Genomic DNA, 16,407 nt, shown 5'->3' on the forward strand with positions numbered 1-16,407 from the left:
TAAAAAAGTATATCCAAGCACCGCATTTGTAAAGTCTTAATATTGTATTTGCTTTGTCCCTCATATCAAGCTGGAGAAGTATTAAAGCAATACAGTATAGGCTAGGACAGTATGGAGGACCAAAAGTGCCAAAATTAAATAAATGAATACACCATTAAATAATTAAATAAACGTGTAAGGGTTCATTTCAGAAAGGGGAAAAAATTATGGCACAGTCAAAAAACGTCAGTGAGGTGTTTTTATTTACACCAACACCGCATTAAACATGTGGAAACAAATATTTACAGAGCAAGTCCAGTCTAAAAACAATCCCAACAATATTTACACGTTAGTCTTTTCCGTAACTTACTGTGGTAGCCAGTCACTCATCATCCCACTTGGCTGAGCACCCCTTACAAATGAATTGAGCTCCTTTAAATACCCTTAGCCCCTCCTTCCGGGCAAACCATATAGGCAATCATGGGGTATAATACCAAAAAGTTAACCAAAAATAACTAAAGCATGTAAATAAATAATATCTGCAACATATACTAACCATAACAAAAATCCTCCAATCACAATCCATAACTTAATCTCTCTCTAAAAAATAAAACCCTCATTAAATAATAAACCAAACTACTTTTGTGGTATAGTCCATAGCCATGTGACTCTTCAAGCGCGGCAAAAACGCTATTTAAGTGGTGAGTCCGGAAGTGCTTAGGTTTGGTCCAGTGTTTATTGTCCAACGACCCCGCAGAATGCAGGTGAGCGTTTGTGTGTCATGCGTCGCTGTCCTGTGGTCACCCCCGGCACCAACAAAGGGGAAAAGGAATGAGTCCAGGCGGCAGGTAAGCAGTTTGTGAAAGTGTCGAATTACGGGAGGAATTTGTGTGGGCTGTGTGAAAACAATTTTGACGGAGCTCGTCTCCGCGGAAACGAAGAGCGAGCAGCGCGCGCTCGCGTGGGCTGCTCCTCTCAGCTAGACGGCAGCGCGCTCCAGTCGGGGACGGGGAGTGGCGGACAGTCACAGGCGCTACGTCACAAAATGTGTCATTAATTAATTCAATTACATATGATTATTTGTAAATATATATATGATTATTTCTCTATTTAATTCATTATTTCATGGTCATTGTGTAGGGTGTTTCCTGATTATTATTTTTTTATCTGTCAAACTCACCCATCAAAGTTTGGTGGGCGGGTCCTAACACCTGATTGGTCACCCTGCTCATCAAGTCAAGGCAAATCCATTTCAGAACAATAAATTGATGCAGAGTGAGTAGCTAGTAGTACCCAGTTTGCCCCAAAGATTGTTTGATTCACTGGATACATCTCAAATATACTCACTGAGTCACGGTGAGTGATTCGAGTGAGTAACCTAACCTTATTTGAACAAGGATATGTGTAAAAGGTCTTAACTTCTGCCACTTAATATCAAACACATTATTGTCATTACCAGCCCTAATTTTTGCTGCATTTAATGTTAGGTCACCATTTATGTTAGGTATGAGTTGATATACATTTTTTCTAGCTAGGAATTGTTACAGATTAGAAAGTATTGTTGTCCTTTTTGAATGAAAGAAACAGACTTTTTGCATGCTAATGTGTGCTAATGTAATACTGGCGAGCCCCTAATACCCGCCAAAAATGTCAGCACCTCTGAACCTTGGATCCTACGCCATGACTTCACTAAGGTTTGTATAGGTTAGAGATAGACTGTTTTGTACATGAATCAGAATAGTCTTACAAAATAGTCAAAAGTTGATGTCATAAGAACAAGAGAAAAGTCATAAATAGGGGGGGGGGGGGGGGGGAGCACTAGGTTAAGGGTGTAGAATATCCACTTGAGTGCATAACATTACCAGTGGTAAATACAACTAAAGTCTTTTATAAACACAATGAGTTTAATTTTGTCTCAAGTCGTAAAAAATGCTCTGCTTTTATTAGATTAATGTTTCAAGGAAGCCATTTTAAGTATAACATGATTCAACTTGATCACAAACGTTCCTGCTGTTGCCCTTGGCTATTAGGGCATAAAACCATTTAAGAAGAATATTTAACTAGCTGAGTTTGATTGCTTAAAACGTTTCCACCAGGCAGTTTTAATTGCATAGCATCTCAAAACAGTATTTTTGTAGATTCGATTGTGGGATCATTCTATCAGATTGAATTCGATGTATGAAACGAGCACATAATTATAGCCCTCTACAGTATGTAGTGACACAGATTTTATATTAGGAGGGAGCCAACCTACTTCCACGTAAGCCAGCGTTTGAAGCAAAAATAAATACATAAACACATTTCTAACAGAAAGATATGCAATATAGCACCAAAAAATAATCAGGACAACTGAACTTGTAAAAAAACAGTTTTACATTGTATCGCCACAATTGAGTACTACATAAGTTCTCAGTCTTAGCATATTTACAGCAGTTATCTTCAAACAACGTATTTAGAAACAAAGCTCTGAATTTCCTTGGTGTGTATGTAGTCGATTTAGCAAAGCAGTACGAGAGTAGCACTTCTACAATATGCACTATACTGAAGCAGAATGAGTCGATAAAGACTAACGCCAGCCAAGGGTGTTAAAATAATTTCTGAGCTGCTGACAGGTCCATGAAAAGACAGAGAAGCAGCTCGCGGGAGATGCGGTGACATAGAGTCTAATCTGTGAGAAGGCACGAGCCATTTACGCTGATTTGCTGCGGCGGACCCCAGGCACTTCAACAGACGAGGTACCGGTCGAGTTGTTTAAAGGCTGGTTTGAGAATTTTAAAAGGAGGACCGGCATTCACTCCGTCGTCAGGCAATGGTGAGGCAGTGAGCGCAGATGTAAAATCAGCAGAGGATTACATCAAAACTTTTGGCGAAATGATAGCAGCTGAAGGATCCATCTAGCAAGTCTTCAGCTTGTGACAAGACACGGCTCACAAACCCATAAAAAAAAAAAGGTTTGAAATCTATTATGAATGAAATGTTAGACTTTCCAATTTAGTGAAAAAGGTAGAAATTAATTCCATTTCCCTTCCATTCAATCATGAGACATAATTTGAGCTACAAGTGTTTTGAGATACAGAGCTGCCAACCGGGCGACCGGCCCTAATGAGACACAATTCCAACCTGGAAATACAACGGTCATTTGGGTTTAGCCCAAAATCCCCAATGGCTCCAACACCCCTGACTAGTAATAAGTATGAGAGCAATGCCACAGTGCAGTGTCATAGCGTTTATTTTATGATAAATAAAGTTGTCATTGTTGGACATAATCATAATCTGATGGTGAAACTTCATTTTGTGCCGCTGCTCTTGATCCTCGTCTCTGATAGCGGTTAGTATCTTTTGGCTAACATCCGACTGCTAGCTGGCACTGCAGTGGAATGGAGTTAGCATTCCATCCCCAGAGGCACCGGTGTCAAACACAGTAGATTACAATTTTATACCAGTTATTTTTTGCTCATTTTCAACCTTTTGAACAGCTTGAGAAACGGGATCCATCTATGACTTTATGTTGTTTATTTTTTTAAATATCCATAACAGACAGGGTTAGGTCCATATCGAGGTAGGGTTGAGTAACAAAATGCGGACAATCCGTAACGGTTGGTACCTCTTGAGATACAGGCATGGTCATGGAATGAATTAAAGTCAAGGTACCACTATATATTTACTTTATAATGTGACAGGTTTATCGTCCCAGAAAGATTTCTATTTATTAACAGTGAAAGTGTGTGCGGGTGTGGGGGCGACAAGCCTGTTGGAAATAATAGAGAAGTTAATGGGTAACATAATAGCATGGGCTGTCAATGTGAAGGAAGACGGAATAACTCATTGATGCAGGAAATGAAAACTCACAACGAAACAGAGAGTGATTCGATCATTAATCAATTTCACCTGTTGTACGTGGGCTGTATCGAGACAGTGTACAAAAGGAGCCAAAGACGAGTCATCCATCCGCCAGTCCTGAACTCGTGCTGAGTGAGATATCGGCAGCTCTCGGTTAACTTCACACATGGTCAAAATCAAGATAGCATCTGCCCTTTCTTTCTGACCGGCAATAATCAAAGTCAAAGTGTGTATCTGCCATTCACAAGGATTGAATAGTGCTGTCTAGACTAATCCAATACTCCTGTGTGGTCAATAATGAAGGCGGTATGTGAGACAGTGGGGTCATCTATTCTTATTTCCAAATCAAGGGCAATGGAATCACTCATTTAAATTGATTAACCAAGTTGAACGAGCGTTGCTTTTGTATGGACTTTTTACTTGTTAGCCTATTGAAAAGTAATGTTGCCTTCTTTACTTCTTAAATGGGAACAAATGATTCTATTGAGTTCCTTGTCTAGTTTAAATAGTAATAAAGAAAATGCAGGAGTTATTTGTTTTCAACAGCCTAACATTGCCCTTTTTACTTTTGTATAGGAATAAATAATTGCATACGATTACATTTGTAGCTCTTGTGGAAATATTCAACAAAATTTAGTGTGCGTATATATATTAGGGGTGTTAGAAAACATAGATTCGGTAATATATCGAGATATTACAGCGCGCAATTCTCGAATCGATTTTTAAACATCAACTTTTTATGGGGATATTCAACAAAACGTCTTACTTAGGGTTAGGATTCACACATTAAGCATGGAAGAATGTTATATTAATGGAACATTAAGCCTTCATATTTTATTTCAGTGCTGTTCAAACATGAAACAGACTGCAACCTGTTTGTTAAATACAGTGGCTCACAGTTATAAGCCTGAAGTACATTTTCATACAAATCTTACAGTGTACATGTACAAGTTTGCTGATTAGTATTTTCTGAATTTGAGTAAAAAATTAAAATCGCAATAATAAATTTATAAATTTGCATCGGGATTAATCCGTATCGAATCGAATTGTGACCTATGAATCGTGATACGATTCGAATCGCCAGGTACTAGGCAATTCACACCCCTAATATATGTATATATATATACGACTATAACCACTGTGTTCAAGTTGCCAAGTGTTACTTGAGTGGTACCAAGAAAGAAAAAAATACTTTTTTTCCCCCCCCAGCCGTTCCTGTTGCCGACACTAACACAATGCTGTGTTTCCCCCTCACGCTGCCCTCATAGAGCTGCACTGTAATGAACAGCTAGCACTCCTGTGAGGAAGAACAAATTACCCAATGACAAGACATTATTTCTCCAGGGGGGGTGGTGCCATTTACTGACAAAAAGTTGACTTTATAACAAATGATAGGTAGCGAAGATGTTAATGTTTGTGACAATAAAACTAGCTATGGTGGGGTTTTCATTTAGCAAATCAGCAGGATATCCAAGACTTGCTCCAATCCGCTACATGTAACAAAATATGTGGATAGAAAACAGTATCCAGTAGTTTGTTAGAGGCCAAAGAGCCCAACAAACTTAGAGTTAAAATGCGCTACTTGCCTCGTCGGATTTATTGGTCCCCTCTACGGTCAATGTCAAGGTACATATAGACAAACAATAGACCGCAACCCAATGTCAGGGCACATATGAAGAAACAACAGACTCCCCCTCTTGCTCAAAGTCAACTGGGGATAGGTGCAATGACCCTGAATAGGACGAGCTGTAGAAAATGGAGAGATGCATTATAATTAATTGATGGATCCAAATGTGATCGTTGTTGATTGGCAGCTGTTTAATCAAATGGAATAGGACGCTGGATAGTTTGTCTTTCAAAATTCTTTGGTAATGATGGATATATTGCCTAAATAATTATTATTTCAAAATATGTGCATTTATTATTGGATTTAATGATAAACATCAATGCTACTCGATTATTTTATTTATTAATTATTTATTTTAGCATTTTGTTAATCATTAATTCATCATGATAATCTAGTGAAAATCTAGTTAATCCTGTGATATATTCACAAATCAGACCTTGACAGACAGCAGAAATCGGAGGGGAAAAAAAATCATCTTTAACTGAAATATCTTGATTTATGAGGCATCATAAAAATAAATGTTAATATTTTAGCTGTATTTTTTTCATATCTAGAAAAGTTGCGTAATTCAAAATGTTTATTAATTGTAGTTTCCATACACTTGTTCAACACCATAGCGCAATAGGGTTATCAAAATAATTTTTGAAAACTGTCGGCAGGCCGTAGTTTCACAATTTGATGATGCCATGTAGAACTTTTGTGATCAAAAGTTGAAATTACGTTTTGGCCATTTGTACAAATACGAAACAATCAACTTCAGAATCACATGCAAAAATATCACATGAACAAAAAAAAAAACTAATACAGACGCATGCATGCGCGCATACACGCGCACCAGTACTATTCAATGAAAATGCTGGTGGCATAAACAAATGCAGCACACAAAAAAGTAGAGTGAAGAGTAAATGTGCATACATGAAAATAGGACGGTGACTGTGTTTGACAGAGGGGGAGAATTTGTGTGTTTGCGTGTAAGTGTGTACCTGCTCCAAATGCAAGGATATTCTAAGGTCATGAGGCTTGCAGATATTTTTCCCCACTTTCACTTGGAGCTAAAGACACTCCTTTGACGCACACACAGAAAGAAGCCTTGATGCTGCAGAGGTAGTTTAATCCAGCGGACCTCGACAAATAGGACACACTAGAGAGGGGGCAGAAGAAAATTGTGAGAGAGGATCTTAAAAGAAGGGTGAGATGGAAAGTAAACACTAACAGTAAAGGGGAGAATTATGTAAGGAAGGCTAGTGAATGAAATGGCAGATTAGAGAAGACAAGAGAACAACAATGCACCATGTTATTGTGGGAATGACTATCAGATCAGGAAATGGATCATAATTCCACTGAAACAATTAAATGCATGTTAGCTTTCAGTGTCAGATGACACTTTTCAAAGCCTTTCCTTTTCCTGATCCTTATTTTTTAATAGAAAAAATATATATTGCTGTCAATAACGACTAATAAATACTTCAACTGTGATACAATTTTTCAGTCATATCGCCCAACCCTTTGTTATGGTGTATTTAAATAATTGATTTAATATATGACAATATAGAATACTTTTTTTTTAAACATACTGTAAGAATTTGTGATGTTTTATGATTAACGTCTACAAGCAACTAATGTCAACTATAATATATTGTTTTGAATATTGAAATGAATCGTATCGAGTTGAAAATTGTGTGGATCTCAAACTTAATTGAACCGCATCGAAACATTATGCTCTGAAAGATATTGTTTTTTCAAACGAGATACGTATCGAATCGGCCTCATGTCAGTGATTCCCAGCCCTAATAATTAAAGTGTATATATTTTTTAAATTGGTATTAATATTTTTAAATGCTTTTACATTTTCTTGTTTCTCGTTTGAATAATCTTGATTTCGATTATTGCCAAAATAAACGTGATTATTTTTTCCATAATTGAGCAGCCCTAAAGACTGTAATTATAATACATTGTTTTTTTAATATAAAATACGTATGTCAGTGACTGAAACAAGAAACTTAATGTATTTAGCATACAGTTAAACTTACAGTATATTTATATCTTGAGTATCTATTCCAAGAAAAGTAACGAATGCAGTATATTGAGATATTGATATTTTGTCACATCCGTACTATAGTACGGTCAGTTTGTTTCCTTGACCTATTTCCTATTGGCCCATTAATCCAACCTGAACGTGTTGTATATCAGTGGTGTTATTTAGCAATTATCAATACATCTCCCAACTTTCTACCAGAGCCAAAATATGGACGTTGGAAGAATGCAGAAGAAATTGGTTAAATGTCCCTTTCTGCCATTCTTGACATTATTAAAAACATTGTAACCGTATCACCAACATGCTGGATGAAGTGCTTTTAAAGTCAGACATGTTCTGCGCTAATTCCCATGGATTTCTCTGTCTCTCTCGGTTTCTCAGTCTGCCTCCGGCTACTTTTTCTCCCATCACTCAGCACTCTTCTCTCTCCAGTCCATCGCTCAACCTCTCTCGCTCTCTAGCTCTGTCTCTCGGTTCTCTCTCCCCCCATAGTGGTCGGTAATTATAGTGGTCAGGGCCATTCTATTACACCCTGGGGAGGGAGACGTATTCAAAGGCTGCCTAAGATCAAAATGAAAACCAATTAGCGCTGGGGCTCTGTCCTTTCATAATACAAGGGAGAGCGAGCAAGAGCTTATTGGCTGGCCTGTGTCTTCTTCTCGGTGTGGAAAGTGATTGCAGGCAGAGGAGGGTTGGACTGGGGTTAATGTGGAAAATCTGGGAAGGCATTTGGGAGCTTTATCTGGTATCACAGGAGAGGTGTTTGTTTAGCAATATGTATACTGAAAATCCTAATACCCTATTTCTTAGCTTTATTGTCAAACGCCATTTTAATACATCATATCGGTTTGCTGAAACAAGGTAATCTCTTAATATAAACACGTGGGTAAATGTTTGCGTGCCCGTTGTATTTACAGTACGGACATCATAAGATAAGTATTTATTAATACTACATGGGGGGTTGCATCAGAACCAAATATGAAGTCGAGACAGTTGTAGCTGTACCACTTAACTCACTGCCATTGACGGCTATAGACGTTAAAAATTAATTTGAACTATTTCTATTAGTTTCACATTTTTTCCACTTTTCTTAACAAGAGTATGAAAACATAGAAAAAATTTATTGTACATTTAGAACAGGTATAAAATGTGTGATTAATCATGAGTTAACTAGTGAAGTCAAGCGATTAATTAAGATTTTTTTTAATTAATTTTTTTAATTAATTAACTCATGATTAATCACAAATTTGATATCTGTTCTAAATGTACAATAAAATAATTATAGGTTTTCATACTCTTGTTAACAAAAGTGGAAGAAAAAAAAGTTTAACTAATAGAAATAGTTCAAATGATTTTTTTTACGTCTATAGCCGTCAATGGCAGTGAATGAGTTAATGTTGCTCTTTGATAGCAAAATAACAGTAAAAATACTAGGGGTGTCAGGCGACTAAAATGTTTCATTGTAAGTAATCACACGACTTCTATAGTTAACTCACGATTAATCGCAAATCTGTTGTAAATGTACAATAAAATGTACTAAGTTTTCATACTATTTTTAACATAAAAAAAGGAAAAAATGTTAACTGATAGAAATATGGCTGAATCTGTTAGTCATTGATACAGTAATTTCATAATGTGGAGAAAATTTTGGTAAAATTAAAAGATGTACTGTACTGTAAAAAAAAAACCCTGTGATATTGATTTGTGTTGAGGTAAATTATCTGCCACTAGATGGCATAATTGCAATTGTAAGACATTGGTGACAACTCAGTGCATTTTTCTTTTCATATCAAGAGCTATCTAATCTTTAAAATGAAGTAACTTGTGAAAATCTGTGAAAATACAACTTGAACCCCAGTCTCCACAAATATATACAATATTATTAAATTTATTACCGCAAAATTTTGACGTTAAGACTGGAATTCCCCCAGTAAGCCTCTACAGGCTAATCGCGCGTTCATTTTTTCTTTTCTTTTTCTTTTCTTTTCTTTTTTCTAACTCAAAATTAACGCACTGATTTTGACACCCCTTAAAAACATGATTTTTTTACATTTTCATCATGGAAGTTAATTAAGTATTGTATTGGACTGTTCCTTCCTGCTCTCTTTGACCCATCAGGGATAGCTGATAGAAAGACATGATTTATTCGAAGATCTTTTATTACAGTCTCCTCTGTTCCCCAGGCTTTACAAAAATCCATAGTTCAGAGGTTTGAAAGCCACAGTCGTGATCAGCCAGTCTGCTCTGTCCCACTTAACTTCTGTAGTATGACCCGGTCCTTAAAGTCAGGACTCTTTCCATTTCCAGATGAGAAATGGGCACACCTGCTTTTCTCTTTTGGGTTCAGTGGTTCAGCCCTGAAGGTCACTGTGATCGATGTAAGTAATTTGTTCCATGCTGACTGTGTCTTTCAGTCAATATTCAAATCCACATAGTGCAAAGAGAATGCAGGGAGAAGGACACCTGATATTTGTCAGTACAATAATTCCGCGTCTAAGTGTATTGACCCATTTTTTTTCTTCAAAAATGCAATTATGTAAATATTTCCAATTGTATTATGAAAATTCAGTACCAGCTTGTTTGCAAATATACAGAACAGTAGTCTGTATGTTCAGATGTGAAAATGGCTGCCATTCTGCTGGGCTAGTGCAAAATGGGTCAAAACCTTTGCCCTCCTCTTCTTTGCTGGCATTGTATTTTGCTGTTCGTTTCTCCAAGTTTTCGCTCATGGTCCAACATTCTTTTTGTAATGATCTGTTTAAGTTTAATTTATTACTTGACTGCGCTCCTAACCCAAGACACTAGTACTGTATCTCAAATTATCTTTCTCCATCAAAATGAATGGAAATGCCATTAAACCGTTTCACCCCCCCCCCCCCCCACAAAAAAACGTAATGTGATTTTTAATATGAAAAATAGCATTCTATAATGTTCCTCTTTATAAAAACATACAGTAATTATATAATCAAATAGAATTTATCAGTTTGTGTCAGACTTTCTACTTCACATTTTGCTGCTCATTCTGGTGTATGTGGGGCTACAAGACAGAAATATGGATATACACAGTACTGTAGACTCAGCTCCTCTTTCAGCTTCTCAGTACAGTAGTAATATTAGTCATTAAAGAGGATAAAGAATATTTGCGCTTTTGGATTGTTCCATTATCTGTCTCGATATGGTGCTGTTTGTGTTAAAATAGTCGTTGCTTAAAGCGTGACACCAGTCACCACCACAGAAATGCTAATTGTTAGCCTATTGAGTTTTCAATTGTATGTTAGCATCAAGGTAGCGGAGGGTGAGGAAATAAACAGAAAAACTTGTATCTGGAGCAAGTCATAAGTCTGATCTCAAGGTCCCATTGTACTTTTTTTTAAAGGAATTTTTTAAAAGTAAATTAAGTGATGATTTTATTGACTTTCAAATTCACTTTCATTTAGTGCATCATTCATTATAGTTAGCAAATAATTGATTTGAATGTGACAACCTCCTCAGACGTAAAGGTGTTTCGGATTTTTAAAGAAAAAGACATTGACGCCGAAATGAAGAAACTGATTGAACTGAGACCAAATTAAACCCGGCCTTGCCATTAGGGAGATTGAGTCATTTGTCTTGTGTTGCCTTTAGTGTCCCACAGGCGTATTGCAAATCAATCTACAGCTCAAGTGGTCAGTGTTGCTTTCACAGGCAATAATGATTGATTTAAAAAAAAAAAAACATCTGTGATGAGCTGCGAGGTGAAAACAATCGAGGTGTCATGATTCATGACTCACAGAAAATATTCTAACTGAAACTATGAGATGATTAACCACAAAATGTTAACATGATTAATCCAGTGTGCTGGTTATACTCCCTTTTTTATTGTTCTTAATCCACATATAAAGCATGACCTTGTGTTCTTACTGAGATAAAGTAGAAAGTAGGAAGCTGTAGCAAAGGGGCTTCTCAGTCAATTTCATCCCTGATGAGTCACACTCAGCAGTTTTGTGAATGTCAAGAAAAACAGGAGCATAAAATAAAGCAAAAGCTTCCCACAGCCCTAATGAGGACAAGCCGTATAGAAAATGGATGGCAGTTGCAACAGAAATTGCTCATTGAAGCAAAGACAACCGCCTCGGTACTCAATTCTCCAAAAACATTTCAGACTTTGCCCATCACTCACTAACCACCATCAATGCGGCAATAATTTCTCAGCTGTACTAGTGCAACGGGGCGCCTAGCAACATCCTGGAGAGGCTTCAGTATGTCCGGAACTCCGCTGCCAGAGTTGCCACCTGGTCAAAGACCTGGCAGCAAATCACCCCCACCCTCATGCACATTCACTGGCATTCCACCAAGTTGCGGATTGTCTTCAAACTTCTCCCCGTGAATCCTTCCAGTCAGTTCAGGTTTTTCACAAATAGCCAAAATGACATGTTTTTCTACAAAATCGTTTCAAGGCATCCTTGATGTTGTACTTTCAGTAAATGTGAACTGAGTTCACTGCCATTGAAAAGCCAAGCCAGTTAAGTTTATTTTTTATTTAACTGCATCTTCATACTTGAATTGCTACTGCATTACAGACTAAATAACATTTAATGTGTCTCTCTCTTTACCTAAATAAAATAAGTGAGATGTGAAATGATGGATGCTCAAAGCAGGAAATCGGTTGCGGCTTTGCCTGTAAAATGCAGCAGTTAAGGTTGCTAGGCAACAAGATTGCATTTTGTGAGGCCAAAGGATGGGAAAAAGATGAATAAGGTGAATAGTAAATTTTCCATAGGCTAAAGCTTCTTCGGTCTTTAATACCAAATAGTACCGGTACTTATGCGAAATGATGTCAATTAAACAAAAAATGTAATCAATTGCTATCTGCTATATGAAAGCAGGAAGTGTTTTGGAGTAAAAATTAATTAGTCATACACTATAGTGGATCAGTTTTTTAAGTTAGCTTTGCTATTGACAGTGCAGACAACCGAGTCAGACACAGTGAAGTAGCTGAACTCTGTAACTGTAATAAATTACCTGAAATCTATTCATATGTGACATACTAAATTACCTCAAGATTCAAAATAAAGCAGTTTCGCATCGCAGTTTGTCAAAATTAGCATTTTGTGGCTCATTACTAAAGATTTTCCGATCAACCGACACGGTCACCTGGGAAGTGGAAGCAAATAGTCAGTATGGTGCCGTTACCGATGCTGGCCCAATTTTATGAATAGATACGATGAAATCAACTCAATCTTGTTTTAGAAAACAACAACAGTTGCATCCATGATGAACAGTCACACATCCTCTGTTTTCCGCTGTTCAGTTACTATCAAGGCGAGATCTGTGCTACTTACGCCACACCAGCTAGCTAGCAGTGAGCTTCGTCTAGCTAGCTAGTACAGCTAAATACGCCATGGAATGGATCCTAAATTAGTTCTTGGTTTGACCGGTAGACTTAGACTACCACTGATAATTAGAACATAGATTAAAAAATGTGTGATAGTTACTATGTGCAGGATTTTGCCTTAAAGGAGTTGGCTCTTGTGGACTTTTCACACAGCTGGCTCAGAGTTTGTGAGCATTCACGTACGTCCTTGAGCAATACTGCATGTTGGTGTATATGCGAACGAGTATTTCTAGTGCCTCCACTGACATCCAATTTTTTCCCCTCCATCTGTCCAGTTACTATGTGAGAAAGGAATGCATAATTTATCCTATTTAGCAAATTATGTTGTTTCTGTCAAAAGTATTGTAATAAACCATGAACCGTCCTGTACTCGAAAATTAGGACACTCATTTTTCTTTTTTTGTTGTGAGACGTATGCTCTGAAAATGGGCCAGCCTTGTGTGCTGCTGTACAATATTATTTTAATATTTAGTTGTAGCTCTATAATATTGAGCTGCTTTGCTTGCAATGATAATGAATATTTATCTCCAAAGGGTTTCACAGATGAGCTTGTTTGTTTGGGAGCATATGTTTTTCTTTCTGGAAGTTTTAGCCTAGTCATCACTTTGGCAAGGGATCATCTTTCTTCAAAACTTGGTCCTAGTTTCTCTTTGAGTCAAATTTTTTTCTGGCCTTCCTGGCCTATGGTTCTTGCTTTTTATGATGTACCCTCTCTACTTGCTATGCAAGCAATGGCGTCATTTCAGTCATTCGTGTGCCAACTTCATCCGCAAGTGGACATCTTGCTGTTCCCTATAAATATACTTTGCGCGTGATTATCTCCTGCATGGACTTCAACAAGGCAGTTAGGCTGCACTGTGTGCTAGGTCCTGTACATAAAAAGGTCACCTCGTGTACACACCTCACCACTTTGGCCAACTACTCACCCAAACACCTTCTAATGTAGTTGTTATGTTGGCAAAGATCGGCAAACATTGGTAATCATTTATTTATTTTTCCTTGTTGGATATATTGAGTTTTCTAGCTCAGCTTTGCTAGACCAACAGTCCCCCTTTCTCCATTTGCACCTCAGTGATCCTTAGGGCACATTTGCTAATTGGCTAGTGCTACTAATTACCAAGAGGCATAAGCCTTTTCAGGTGTATCTACACACACACACATACACCATCCATAAATGTCTCCAAATGCCCCCCCCCCCCCCCAACAAAAACATGCTTTAAAATCATTACCTGCCAATAATGAATTAGAGGATAACTGCTGGAAACAATTCAACCACATCACATCTTTTAGGGAGGAAGGGAGGGTGAGAGAGAGAGAGAGAGAGAGGGAGAGCTCGCAGAATTGGAGGAAGGGCCACTGATGCAATTGATAGGCAACATTACTGAGAGGGTCTCACAAGTGCGATGACTACACCAAATCTAATCATCTGTGGGCTTTGCACTAGTGTTGTTCCGATACCGTTTTTTGGCCCCCGATGCCGATTCCGATACCAAGCTTTGCAGTATCAGCCGATGTCGATACCATACCGATACCCAAGTTGTTTTTTGTCTCAACATGAAAAAGCTGTCCTGCTATTGATTCAGAGCATTCAAGGGCCAATAGGATATCTTTGCTCGGCATGCAGTGAACATGTCACACGAGTGAAAGTTGTGCACGAGCAAGACACAAATGCTGCATCCAAAGTCCTATATTAGCGTCGGAATTAATGGTATCGGCATGTTACTTGTTAGTACTCACTGCATTAAAATAGTGATATCGGTATCGGGCCCTCTGCCGATACCAGTATCGGTATCGGAACAACACTACTTTTCACCGCTGTCATCATTACACAATCTGCAGTATACTGTGCAAACTTTGACCACAATGCATGAATGTATTATAAATGTTTAACATGAGCAATTTAAGGCTTAATAAATCTACAGGCATTTACTGGGGGAAAATGTATCTTCTATTAAATTTTGTATTTATTTTTTTCATCTGCCATGCTGTTTTCTGTAAAGTACATTATTTTATTTTTATCTATAGCTAACTAGCAGGGAGAATCTCAAGTGTAACTATGTTATGAACTTAACTGAGAGGAAAACTGAAACAACACATTTGAATTTAAAAAGGAAAGATACCACTGGGGAACAATTTGGAGAAAAAAAACCTGTTGAGTTTGAATTTTATGCTGATTAAAACTAAAATTGGCAAATTGATTCCAAAATTACAGTCAATTTCTTTCTCTCTCTTTTTTTTTTTAAGCATGTCAAATTTTTTTCTCTACAGTGTACCCACCAACTCAGCAAAGTTGCACTGATTAGCTGTAGTAAGACTGTAGTAAGAAGAGCTGATTACACGACTGGCCATTTTTTTGTGCAGCTCCCAATAGGTCAAAAGTATCAATGATATCTACAAACAGAAAGCTAAACATTTATTTCATATTTTTTTAAGAAAACTTTGTTGACGTTAATTGACGTTATAGAGGACCACTGAGCTCAGTTTTGGATTCCGCTCTCAAAAAATGAGTTAAAAAAAAGCAGTCAGACATAACTCAACAAAAATTGTGTTCCCCAGTTATCACAAGGTTTCATATGAATTCGGGTAAACACTCATTATTTGACAATGATTTAGCCGTCTGCCCCCGGCTTTTGCCACTAAGTGATTAGACCTGTGTTTCCATCAATATTATGTGGCTGAGAAAAAAATTAACCCATCTCCCTGTGGCACAATGAAGCTCTTTGTTAAACGTAAGACCTTTCGGGGACGGGATCATTAACGTTTTACAAATCCAATCAATACAAATGTGTTATTGGCTCTGTAGCTGTTATTGAGTCTTTAGTGCATACGCATACCCATTTTGCGTTGAACAAATTGAACTTTGCGCCACGTTTGTAGTGAAAATTGCAAAGAACCTATTTACAAAAAGTAGGCAACAAGGGTGGAGATCGATGATATTAAAAAGTCGCTCAACTTCCGCGCGAAGGAAATCAGCAGAGTAACAAGTGGCTGTTTTCATGCAGTCAAAAGGGATTTAACTGAATTGCCCAGGGAAAGTGCCACTGACAAACCACCCATCATTATAAAGTTTGTTAACAGAAAGCACAATGTTGCCCTCTTGAAACGAGAGAAAACTAAAAGCAACAAAATTAAATCTTTATGAACATTCACTCACTAAATGCAATGCTGAGACAGCCCCCCCCCCCCCCCCAGCACAGTTTTTGAGAAAGCCAGGGAAAATACTGAACACATTGACGACCAGCTATAAAATGTTCATAAACATAAACTAGCCACAAGAGGAGGTTGTGATTATCAGGAGAAATGGATGAACTGGATTACGAGGTAACAACCTTCAACACACAACCATGACACAAAAACGGCACAACTCATTCATCTTCATTTGGAAACTATGCTATGAACTTACCCGGATAAATGATCGTTGAACTTTTGCATTCATTAAATACGTTTCATAGCAATGAAAATAGAAAACAATATTTTTTACAACGATTGCTTTCACTACAGTAATGAACAATTCCAACAGAGCATTACGTCAGAGAGCTAGCCATCAATTCT

The sequence above is a fragment of the Leptonotus elevatus genome, chromosome 9 (genome assembly GCF_054856555.1).
Source record: "Leptonotus elevatus isolate MCC_2025b chromosome 9, RoL_Lele_1.0, whole genome shotgun sequence".
NCBI lineage: Eukaryota > Metazoa > Chordata > Actinopteri > Syngnathiformes > Syngnathidae > Leptonotus > Leptonotus elevatus.